This window comes from Pogona vitticeps, chromosome 1 (assembly GCF_051106095.1).
Source record: "Pogona vitticeps strain Pit_001003342236 chromosome 1, PviZW2.1, whole genome shotgun sequence".
NCBI lineage: Eukaryota > Metazoa > Chordata > Lepidosauria > Squamata > Agamidae > Pogona > Pogona vitticeps.
The window spans coordinates 155,853,947-155,866,238 of NC_135783.1; the positions used below are offsets into that span (position 1 = coordinate 155,853,947).

Below are 12,292 nucleotides of genomic sequence, written 5' to 3' on the forward strand. Positions count from 1 at the left end.
TTTTTTGACTTGCTTCAAGATACTTGTAGGGAAAAAAGAGAACTGAATTACAGATACACATATTTCTGTTTGTACACTCACTTGTGGGAGGTCTCTCAAGTTATGCTAGCAATCCCTGCTACAGCATTGCACAGTGGCTGAAATCCTATTGTGCAGCTCTATGTCTGCAACAGTGATGACGTTAGCAGTGGTAGCACATCACCACTGATGAAAAGCTTCCATTGGTGATTTCCAGATGCATGTGACTTGGTGCGATCTGTATGAGCATCCCAAAGTCCCCTTTTACCAGCCATGATTTGCCTTTAATCAATGGTGATTTGCCACTGATGATGACATCACAGCTGTACATGCAGAGCTGTGCAGCAGGATTTCAGCTGACATCTTCCTGTAGCTCTACCACAGCCATTCGTGGAAGAGAACTCCTGCCAGAATTTCTTCTTCTGGCCATGTTTCAATCCGACCCATTTTTGACAATATCATAGACATTCTGGATGCAGGCTGAATGGCTGAGAGTTTTGACCCCAAAAGGAGCCTGGAAAACAGTAACTAGAAACAGGGCCTATCGGTAATATCCCCACAATTCTGGAACGCTTTCCTACCTGATATTCATCAAGCGCCTTTATTGGAAACCATTAAGCGATTATTAAAAACCTTTCTATTTGGACAAGCCTTCTGACAAGGACGACGACATCTGATACAATAGGGCTAAAATAACCAGAATTCACTAATGTTTAACCTCTGCCATGCTTTCTTTATTTTATTTTAATGTTATATTGATATTGTTTTCATGTGTCAATATTAGAGTTGGGGGTATTGGTATTTGTATACGAATATGAATATCCCCACACAGGTGGCGTTAACTAGGGTTTAGCCCCTTGGGGCTGGCCGGTCCACTCACCGATCAACTATGGATGCGGATGGCGCGATTCTACCAATGGATCCACAGTGCGTGATCCGCTTCCCACTCTTCAACCTTGGAGCAAGGCTCGTCCTCCCGCCTCCTGCCAGGAGTGGCAAGCAGATCGTGCACTGCGAATCCATTGGTATAATCGCATAGTCCATGTCCACAACAGATCGGTGAGTGGACTGTCTGGCCCCATGGGGCTAGACCCTCATTAATTCCACTTGTGCTGGGATATTTGTATTCATATACGAATACCAATACCCCCATCTCTAGTCAAAATTCCATTGATTATTTTATTTTATTGTCCCATTTTTGTATTGTTTCTCTTTATACTTTGTTTTTGTGGTATTATGTAAACCACCCAGAGTGGCCTGGGTTGCCAGATGGGCGGTATAGAAATTAAATAAATAAATAAATAATAAATTCTAATTTTCCATAATGCAGTGCTAAATAATAATGTTGTGTTGCCTTCAAAACATCCTCCTAGGCAGTGGTGTCGAACTGTGGCCCTCCAGATGTTCTTGGACTTCAACTCCCAGAAGCCTTCACCACCAACTCTGCTGGCCAGGATTTCTGGGAGCTGAAGGCCAAGAACATCTGGAGGGCCACAGTTTGACACCACTGCTCCTAGGTATCATTCCCTCCCCCCAACAAGTTCTATCCTTCTTGTATTTCTTTCCCCATTCATTTCACCTTAGATGAGCAGCTGTAATAATTCATAACATTTGTCTCTCATTTTGTAGTCAAAGCTTTCGAGTCCTTCTTTAATTTAACTTTGATCATGTGACTATGATTCCAAAGTCCAAGATACCTTTATTTTTATATATGTGCTGCTGGGGAACTTTGATTCTAAAGTACTTACATATGTCAATATGCTACGCACGTTTATTCTGGGTGTTTAGCTGGATTTCTTAGACTGCTTGCTTTTTGCTTCTTAACTTTGCTTTAACAAACAAATAAAGACCTGGCTTTTTACTCAGGTCTTCCACAGTCTTACCCCTGCTTAATCTTGTATGGGTTGGTTGTCTTGTTTTGCCACTCTCTTTAGTTTAGATTTTCACATACAGTTAGAATTGGCAGGGTTTCTTTCTTTCTTTCTTTCTTTCTTTCTTTCTTTCTTTCTTTCTTTCTTTCTTTCTTTCTTTCTTCCTTCCTTCCTTCCTTCCTTCCTTCCTTCCTTCCTTCCTTCCTTCCTTCCTTCCTTCCTTCCTTCCTTCCTTCCTTCCTTCCTTCCTTCCTTCCTTCCTTCCTTCCTTCCTTCCTTCCTTTCCCTGCTTGATCTTTTAATTCATGGCAATTATTAAATGTTATTTCGTGTCTATGTTGAGGTCATGATTGTAAGCCATCCAGAGTAGTAGCTTTACCAGTTGATGGATGTGGTAGGTAGATAGATAGGTAAACAAACAAACAAACAAACAAACAACTTGAACAGGAACATAAACTGGAACAAGCAGTGGGAAAAAGGAGAGAGTTAGCAGTGGCAGGCCACATCACATTACAGTGGTGTCTCAACTTATGAATGTCCTGACATACAACCATTTTGAGTTACGACCAGCTCCGGCTGCAAAATGTTGCTTCAACTTGCGGCCGGAGCTTCGAGTTACAGCCGCAAAAGAGGCAGAAAAAAAAGGTGGGGAATTCAAATTGCTAACCGTTGGTGGCAAAGAGGCTGCTTCTTTGTAGCTCTTTCACCCCAGCAGTTAGAGAGTGCACAATCAGAGGAGACTTGGGACTTCCTGGTAAGGTAAGGTGCTGCTTTCTATTTTTAAAAAAACTGTTCTGGGTGGTTTCTGCAATGTGGTTTTGGGCTGGGTGGTGGGATTATGTTTCTATGCTGTGATGGGTCTTGTGGGGTTTGTTTGCTTTCTACTTTGCTTTTTTTGCATTTCTGATGGGTCTTGCATGGTTTGTTTGCTTTTCTTCCCCCCCCCCCTTCGGCCAGAATGGATTAATTGCATTTCCAATGGGTCTTGCAGACTAGATAGGCGGGATATAAATTAAATAAATAAATAAATAAATAAATAATTTTGGTGGTTTTTTTATGATTTTTTTTTCTTTGGCCGGAAAAGATTAATTGCATTTCAATGCATTCCTATAGGAAATGGTGCTTCGACTTATGACCATTTTGAGTTATGACCAGAGTTCTGGAACCAACTAAGTTCGTAAGTCGAGGCACCACTGTGATTTTTTTTTAAAAAGTCAGTGGGTGAAGCAGGGCAATGTTGTGATAAACGTGTTGTCCAAACCACCCAAGGACTGAAGTATTTACCACAACAGTGTCCAAAAACATTAGCTCACTTGCTTAGGGAATTGACCAGGTATTTTTTTTAATGGCCAATTAGAAGCTATGCATATGATTGTCACTGCTGACAAGCTTGCTGTTAATTCTGAGTCTCCTTTCATGACTGCATTTTATAAATCAACATCAAGGGCTTTTAATTAACTGGTTAGCCCTATCAGCATATGCTATAAGTTGTTTTATAACTGATGTTTCATAGACGTTATTGATAGGAAAAACAATTACTTTTTCTTCTCTGCTTTCTTATGTCTGGGGCATTGACAGTGCTTGTTTCCTTCTGACACTTCAGCCGCACAGCTTGCTTTTTAAACAAACTGCAGTAAGAGGTTAATCAGGAACAGAAAAGATAAAACAGAACCACTTGCTTTCAATTTGCCTTTTCCCACCTGAATGCTGTCTTTGAAATTGGAAAACAATTTGAGAGCGTGCCCTCAAATTGCATCTGCCAATTTCTTGTTTGGCAGAAGAAGAGAAAAAAGGAAATATTTATGGAACATACATACATTTTGGAATTGACTTACTTGTGTTGGCCACAACCAAAAAGGGCACAGTCTTTGCGTATCCGGTGTCTTCCTTCCCCTCCTCCTCTCAGAAACTTCCCCTTAAGTTTTTCTCCCAGTCTTGGGAAGAAGAGTCAAAGAGAAGATTGGGGTTCTCTGGATGTAGTGGCAAGGAAAATGAGCTGGTGGAGAACTACACCAATGGCTTTGCACATCTTTCACATGACATGGCTTTGGGTTTTTTTGCTCTCTCTCTCTCTCTCTCTCTCACACACACACACACACACACACACACACACACACACACACACACACACACACACACACACATCCCAAACCCCAAACAAAACAAAAACAAAGTAAAAACCATGGAAGTAGATTTTACGCAAAAACAAAAAACCCAATCGTTGCATGGGGGGACACTTTGTATATTACACAAAACACAATGTTTATGTGCAAAAAGACATTTTTGCTCAAAATACATTTGTGCAAAACCCTGCTTCTTTCAGCTAATGCTAAAAAAATGGATTTGCCTCATGCAAGAGGGAAAGAAAAACCTAGAACTGTTTGACAATTCTTTTCACAGATTCTCTTAATGTGATGTGATTCACTTTCATGTCAAGGGTGAAAACAATTGCCAAGTGTTCATTGCATCCTTCCCTGGCATCAGCCTATGCTCCATCCTTAACATGCGGACACTGCTGCAAGAGGCTAGCCAGAGAGATGGGATCACTGAGGAGACATTGGCAGCTGCAGCCGAGAGAGTTCATCTGCTTAGCATAAGATTAGGGTGGGAATACCACCTCTGATCACAGTGCAAATAAGAAAGCTCCTCAAATGACGTTGCCTATTTATGCCTAGGAAATGGCTTATATTTCACAAAGGAAAGACCAAAAGCCACAGAACAATGTTCTTCTGGTTTCCCTTCTCGCCTGTTTCATTCTATTTTCTGTCTCTGCAAAGTTCTGCAAAGAAGCATTGAGTACTTTTCTTTTCTTTGCAAAAACACTCCATGGTTCCTGCCAAAACCAGATAATTAGCACCCCTGCTATGATGTTCCAGTGCAAGGCTTTAGCAGTACATAGAAAGAAAGAAAGAAAGAAATTGCACATAGAAAACATGACCTACAGAATCTTCTATGTCTTATGACTCTGCCATTTCATTACATTATAAGAAAACTTTTTCAGAAATGCTGTAATGGAAATCTAGAATAACAACAGATGGTTTTGGGTTTGTTTGTTTGAAGCTGAAGATAGACTTTTTGTAGCTCAAGAATGTAACATATCATTGGCACACCAAGCAAATGAAAGGCAAGTTTAGTGAATGTTTCTTTCACTCTGTGTACGTTGCCCTCTTCTTGGGCTGAAGACGGGAGGAACTTGTGCCCCTCCAGTTGTTGCTAAATTCAGATTCCTCCCTCCCCCAGCCTAGATGATGAAGCGTTATGATGAGAGAAGAGATGTTTTTCTTATCCCATGGCCACCAAGGGTGATGCCCAGATCCCTACTGCACGAAGAACGAATGCCCACCTAGCATGTTTCCATTGCAAGGAATTGCTTTTCAGTACCTCTGCTTTAGCTGGCTCAGGCTAGGAGTAAATTCCAATGAACTCAGTGGGACTCCCTTTGGAGTCCACATGCATAGGAGACTAGAATCCTAGACACAATTACCTGGAAGTATGCTCCAAAAAGAATGTAAGCAACATCAGAGTTGTACCAGACAACAGGACATGGAAGATTTTTTTTTTACATGGAACCACTAGGAATGATTTCCCCTGTTTCTTGAGTTCCATTCTGCCTTGTCATGTATCCCCTAGGCTGGCCAAACCCATTTTCAAAATATCCTCTGAGACTGACAGACTCAGTGGGTTATCCTTTTTTCATGAAATGAAATTATGATTATACATATGCCAGTGACCAAGTTAATGGTTATAAGGGAATTGTATTTGGAGTAGCTGACGAAGGCTGAAAGAAGGAAAGAGTGTGAGGTATTAATTATACCGCATAAATTTAGCATATATGTGATTTCAGGTTAACTTGTTAAGTAAAAATGCAGTACAATGAAACATGTTAAAGGACACCAGAAAAAAGAACAGAATACAAATGATAACAACATGGCTAGTCTCTAAAGGTTAAAGCTTGGGCAAATAAAACATAACAGTTTTATTTAAAGAGTCCAAATTTTCCAAATGTATTTTGGACTGGATGCCAGATCATCCAGGTAGGTTCAGACAAAAATGGATCCATCTGGGAGCCTAGACAACTTGTGGGACTCCAGTGGACACTAATGGCATTATGTTCACACATTACTGCAGCATAGCGGCCCTGGATATCTTGCAGCTGGGTGATATTTCTAGTGATACTGCGATATTTTTGTGTTGTTGTCATTAGAACCAACAAACTGAGGTGCCATCATGGATTTCTCCAGTGAAAAGGCCACCACAACCATTATCATTCCATTCTGAAAGAAACCGTTCTGTGAGCCAATTTTGTCCCTGGGTCAGTGTATCTGCTTATCCTTGTAATCAATACTGTGCCAGTCTGTGATGAAAGCAGCATGTTGCCAGAAGCTTTATTGCAGTGAAGGCAAGAATATCAGCTTAGTGCAGAGAGTGACTGAAAAGGATAGGCAGAGCTTGGAAAAGTAACTTTTGAGGAAATTATACAGTAGCTTGCAGCATTCCCCAACCTGCATAAGTCACTCCAAAGAAAAAAGTGACTTGTTTATGTTAATGTGGTAGACCATGTTATTTAATGAACGATGAAGACATAACAGTGATGGGAATGGGAGCTGAATGGATGCAGACAAACTGATATGAGGAGATTAAGGGGCGATATGATTCTGAACTTTAAATATTCAAAGGTCTATGATGAAGAAGCTGGTGCAGACTTCTTCTCTGATTTTCCAGAGGGTAGAACGAGAACCAGCGGGTGAAAAATCACAGGAGTTTCTGTCTAAAGATTTAGCTGAACATCCCTGTTATAAGAGTTAATTGAATAGACTGCTTTATGATGTGGCCTAAGTTCTCAGTCACTTGAGGCATTCATTAGAGACGGGCATCCCATGTTTGTGATGTTGAAGTTGCATCCTGTGCAGTGGATCCCATATTAAACAGGGGCTTGTACTGAGGGACATCCAAGAGCCTGTGATTCTAAGAGAAGGTGAGTGGATACAACATGACCTGCAGTTGCGCACTGTTGAGGACGTCAAGGAAGGTCCATGAATCAAGGACTTGTGTCTCTCGTGACTAGTGTCTTCGGAGTGGCAAATATTATCACCCCTAGTTTCCCAGTGACATCCAGTTTGTTACTTTTGAAAACATGTCAGTAGATGAGAGTTTTAAGACTGATGCCTCAGGTTCTGCTTATATTTTCAGGATCATGACCATCTGTATCTACTCCAGAAAGCATTTGCATCCTGTATGCACGCTTGACAGAAGAGCACCTTTCAAGGACCCTTGAGTTCCTTTAGCATCATTAAGGGAGGAAAAATAACAGATAACCGATTTTGCTTACACATTTCCAAAAATCATTCCCTTCCACAGCCTAATTTTAGGTGAATACAGCCTCTCTCTCCCTCCCTCTCCCTCCCTCTCCTTGCACTGTGAAACCTCTGTGTCGAATTCGTAATGCAAATCTAATTTCTCCCTGTTTTCAGAACAGGAAAGTATCTATTCAACAGAAATGTCATGGATCTTTAATAAAACTCTGACAGGAATAAACATGGAGACTCTTCCTTTGCCAACTAAGGCTTGATTTTCATATGCCAAGGAGATTGCTCATGAATAAATGAGGAGAGCTGAAATATTAGCCAAGTGGGAGAGTCACATCAAGAATTTTAATGTGCTGCTGAACTGAAATTGATTCTTTTCAGTGGCTGGGAGGGCACTCAGGAGAATTCGGCATTCTAGCACTAGCTTGATGCACTTTTCTCCATCCCAATAAAACTGGAGATTATATCACTGGGAATGATGCAGAGTATAGTGCTTTCCCTCTCAGTAATTCAACTAAGGTGATTCACAAAGCAATTCTTTGGGTCAAACCTTGTTCTGTACAATAAGCTGGATGAGGAACTTGGCAGCAGAATTCATTTCAGCCAGGAGGGCCATAGGGCTATCTATGTTCCCCAAGCTGGTTCTTCCCACATCCAGTGCTTAGCTCTCTCCCAGCCCCCTTTTTTCTATCAACAAAAAGGTGAATTTCTGCTTATGCAAATTTCCAGGAAGAACAATCCACCTTTTAAAATGAGGTTGCGTTGATTCAGCTCCCCCCCTTCCACTGACCAAACCAACATTTCAGTCACTCAAAACTGGATGTGGGCTTCTAGTCACTTCTGAGTCCATCCTTTGCTTTTAAAAAACAACAACAACCCATTTCCTCTTTTGGTGTTCCATGTGACCCCTGGAACATCCCAGAGCAGCAAAAGAGTCTCTTGGCCCAACAAGGCACCCATCCCTATGATGCAGAATTATTATTCGCAACGTTTTTGTTCTTAGAGCTAAGATGGCTTGATCCAGAGTCGTAAACAACTTGGGTCTAAGCTACCCAAAAGACCACATCTCCCTATATGAGCCTACCTGGGTTTTAAAATTCTCAGGGGAGGCCTTTGTCTCCATCTTTCTCAGGTATGTTTTGTAAAGAAATAAGGAAAGATGAAGACATAGTGAAATAAGGAAAGACCTTCCCTGAAACTCCTCTGAAGCTGTGGAACTCCCTCCTACAGGAGGCCAGGCTGGCTCCTTTTCTCTGTTGCCCTTCCATAACCAGTCAAAGACCCTTCTCTTCATGCAGGCTTTTTCTCAGTAACTGAGGTGGTGGTCTCCCCCACCCCCAGGTTATTTTGCTTGTTCTAATACTACAAGCTGCCTTGGATCCTTTTGAGAGAAAAGTGGGGTGTCAATCAATCAATCACATGTGAATGTGAGTCACTCAAAGATCCGAAAAGATCATAATAATGCTTTTTAAAATATATACCAAGGATGGGTAGCCTGTGATCTGAAGGCCACACATACAGCTCTCAACTTAACTTTATGGAGGTGGGGGGGGAAGAACTCAGTGATAAAAGAAAGAGAGGGGGAAGCAGAAGGGTGCAACAAACAGAGGGTGGGAAGTCCTTGCCAGATCTTCAGCAAGAAGAGGAAAATTCAGGGGATGAAGAGAGGAGGACACAGCATTATGGGAAATGGGTAAAGCCTCCACTTGGTCAGCTCTGAGCTCTCTCAAAAGCCATCTGTCCCTTCCACCAGTGGAAAAAGGAGAGGGAAGGAGAGGCAGGGAAAGTCCAGGGAAGTGGATTTTGATCCAGGAATCTCATATTAGTCTTTAAGGTATGACGACATCTTGTCCTTTGCTTTCTTTCTGTCTCTCCCCTTTAATGTTGTCAATGTTCTGAGACAGACTAACATTGCTTAGTCTTTGGAAAGGAGAGGCAGGATGCTAGAAAAATGTGAGAAAAAGGAGGTGGCAAAGAGGTAAAAAGAAAGGAACTGAGTAGCAGAAAGAGAGGGGGGAAAGAAAGCCAGGCTGGGTATGTTCAATACCCCCATGTGGCTCCCACAAGGTCCTTGGGGCAACCACGTGATTTTGTTCTTATTTGAAGTTCATCCAGTGTATTTGTTTCCAAATGAGTAGCTGTGCTTGTCTCTTGCAGCAAAAACAACAGAGCACTAGTGCACCTTTAAAAATGAACAATTGATATACTATCAATTGTGTGCATTAGGTAAATTACATATTACAGCAGAAGCTGTCATGAATTATAGGTCTCTTCACCAGATGCCTGACCCATGAATCAAATATATATACAATCACTTTGCCCTTTAACGTCCTTTAATTTCCTCTGATTTTACTGTCTACAATCGAAATCTCAGCACTCTGGGCAATGAAAAAATTCGTAGTTGGAATAACATTCCAGATATTTCAATAAAAGGACTTTATTCCATAAAATCTCCTACTATAATATGTTGCTGAGTTTTGAATTTCTGATAAAATTCCTTTTTATTTTTTGCAATACAGTAGATGTATAGAAAGCCACAGAGAATAGTTTCATGTTCCCTAGAGTCTCATTAATTGGCACTTACAATCTTAGTAACTCACCTGCTTGAAATCACTGGCCTGTATATGCTGCTTTCTTTACTGCACACATAATTGGCTACCAACCGAACAGATCCACAGCAAGCAAACAGCTGCCCCAACCCAGGAAAGAGAGGAAAGATCACTCAGCAGAGAGGCATGGAAGGCTTTGAATTCAAAGGCTGGAAGGAATGAGTTACTAGTGCTGGATAGACAGAAACTACCTCAGCTAGGAAAAGTCCCTCCCAGCCACTCAAACTACAGACTTGCATGCATGGTTGTAAATAAAACACCAACATCATAAATGTTCTGGGCTTTGAAGGAGCCACAGAATGTTATACTTGGTTTCATATTAAATATTGTTTATGTATCTATAAACGGGGTTTCCCCTACTTAATGTCTTCAGTTCTCCTGCTTCATCGTTCTTTTTCTTTTCTTTTCTTTTTGTGGGGGAGGGGAATATAAGGAAATTTTATTTTTTGGTTTGCCTCTTAATTTTCCTGTGAGAGAGCTCAATGCCTCCCCCACACAACACATCTTGGGGGGGGGGAATTGGTTCTACCAAAACCACTGTCCGGAGCTTGCTCTCTTCCTGTTTCCACAACTGTTGAATGACTGTATCCCAAAATACTTTTATTGTGGGTTCCCTCCCCCAATACTTAACTTGCTCCCTCTTTCTAGATGAGTGATGATGGTGATGCTATTATTAATTTGTTAACTAGTGAGCTCAAGACAGCGTGCATGGCTGTTTTCCTGTCTGCATTATCCTTATAACAGATCTGTGAGGTAGGTCAGGCTGAGAGTGACTTGCCAGACACTCCCAGCAAGTTTGGAATAAAATCTGGATGTTCTGAGTTTCAGTCCAGCACTCTTAACTATTATATCACACTGGCTCTCCCAGCATAAAGGTGAGTCTTTTTGGGGTATTTACCTATACCGTTTGTAACAGAAGATAACCGCTATTTGTTAAAGGAACATGTTATTCTGGCCCTATTGATTCTCTCCCCTCTCCAACTCTGCCTCCTGAACATTATGAAACCGAGATGGATTCTGCTACAATGTTTTAGGTCAAGGTAGGACAGTTCAGTGTATTAGGCACCTAGCAGCAGAGCCAGAGGTTCATCCCCAATGTGCATTCCAGGACAGCAGGTATTTTCTACCTGGAAACCCCTCAAAAAGGTCACCAAAAGTCAGAATTAGCTTGATGGCACATGATGATGATGATTAATTATCCCCGGGGTGGAGAAACATTCAGTCTTTGGACTACAGCTTCAAAGATAACCCAGACAGCTTGGGGAACTGTACTTCCTCTTTTTTGTTGAAGTTCTGCTGGTGTTTGTGGATTGCAATGGCTTCCCTGTGGACCCAGGGAAGAGGAAAGTTTGAAACTCAACAAAACTTGGCTCCCAGCATTGAAAAATAAAGTGTGCAAAAGGTCACAAGGATCAGCTAACAACACCCATCAATCACAGTGACAGATAATCTCTCCTCCTTATCACAACAATACACCCACAACAAAAACACACTGATCACCATAATCACCCATCTCCTGAAAAGGACAAAAGCTGATCTCACAGCCATAAATACTCATCTCCCAAACAAACTGCACCAGAGCACAGAGTGCTGTCCTCTGAAGATGCCGACCTCAGAGACTGGCGAAACGTTAGGAAGGACAACCTTCAGAACACGGCCTAAGAGCCTGAAAAACCCACAACAAACATAACCTAGACAGCTTGGGGAACTGTACTTCCAAAAAAGGACAACTTTCTCCATCTTATCCTTATAAACAACAAGCTGCTTTGTGCAACCATTCTAGTGGGGAAATTAGCAGAATTTGACAGTAAATAAAGAAATATAGAGAGGAGCTGTAACATTGACTTTGGGAATAGGTCAGGAGGGTTTAGCTTGCCACAATTCAACTTCAGAGCACAGTGGTTGGTGCCATTGAACAGGGCACACCAGAACTGTAGATGTGTTTATGTGGTCCTCTTTGCCTTTGGGAGCTTAATTTTTGCATTTCTCTGGCTTCAGCTTCTCCGTGGTGAAAAGGGCAAAACTTAGTAGGAATCTAATTATCTAGTCTCTGCCACTTCTGCATTTTATTGAAGTGCTGGCTTTGGTGGTTTATACCAGGAGTTTCTTCCCAAGGAAGGCATTCGTGGACTGAGCTCATTTATTTCAGCTGATAGCTGGCTTTGACACCAGGCGCAATATGTGTTTCTTTCTCCCAGCACAGCTAGGGAACATTATATGGCTTCAGTAACATGATTATGCCAAAGGGATGGGGAAAAAATCTGCAAAGGTGAACATTACCTGGAGGGAAGACATTAAGAATTTATAATCTCATCATGGCATTGTAATTGGGTTCTCTGGTGAAAAGAGCGGTGTGGGGGTTGAAAATGGATGGTATTCCTGTCTTTCTGTCTTTTCTTTACTTCATTGTGAGTTATAAGAAATTGGACTGTTCATTGCTTGAAGGGGGAGGATAATGTAGCTGAGAAATATGAATAGCAAAGTTATA

At 41.5% G+C, this 12,292-nt stretch overlaps 1 protein-coding gene across 1 annotated transcript in view; it reads left to right on the plus strand.

Annotated features, from left to right (window-relative positions):
- The window catches only part of PCSK2 (proprotein convertase subtilisin/kexin type 2), a 138,509-nt gene that overhangs the window by 108,124 nt on the left and 18,093 nt on the right, over nucleotides 1–12,292 (plus strand). The window lies entirely within an intron of this gene.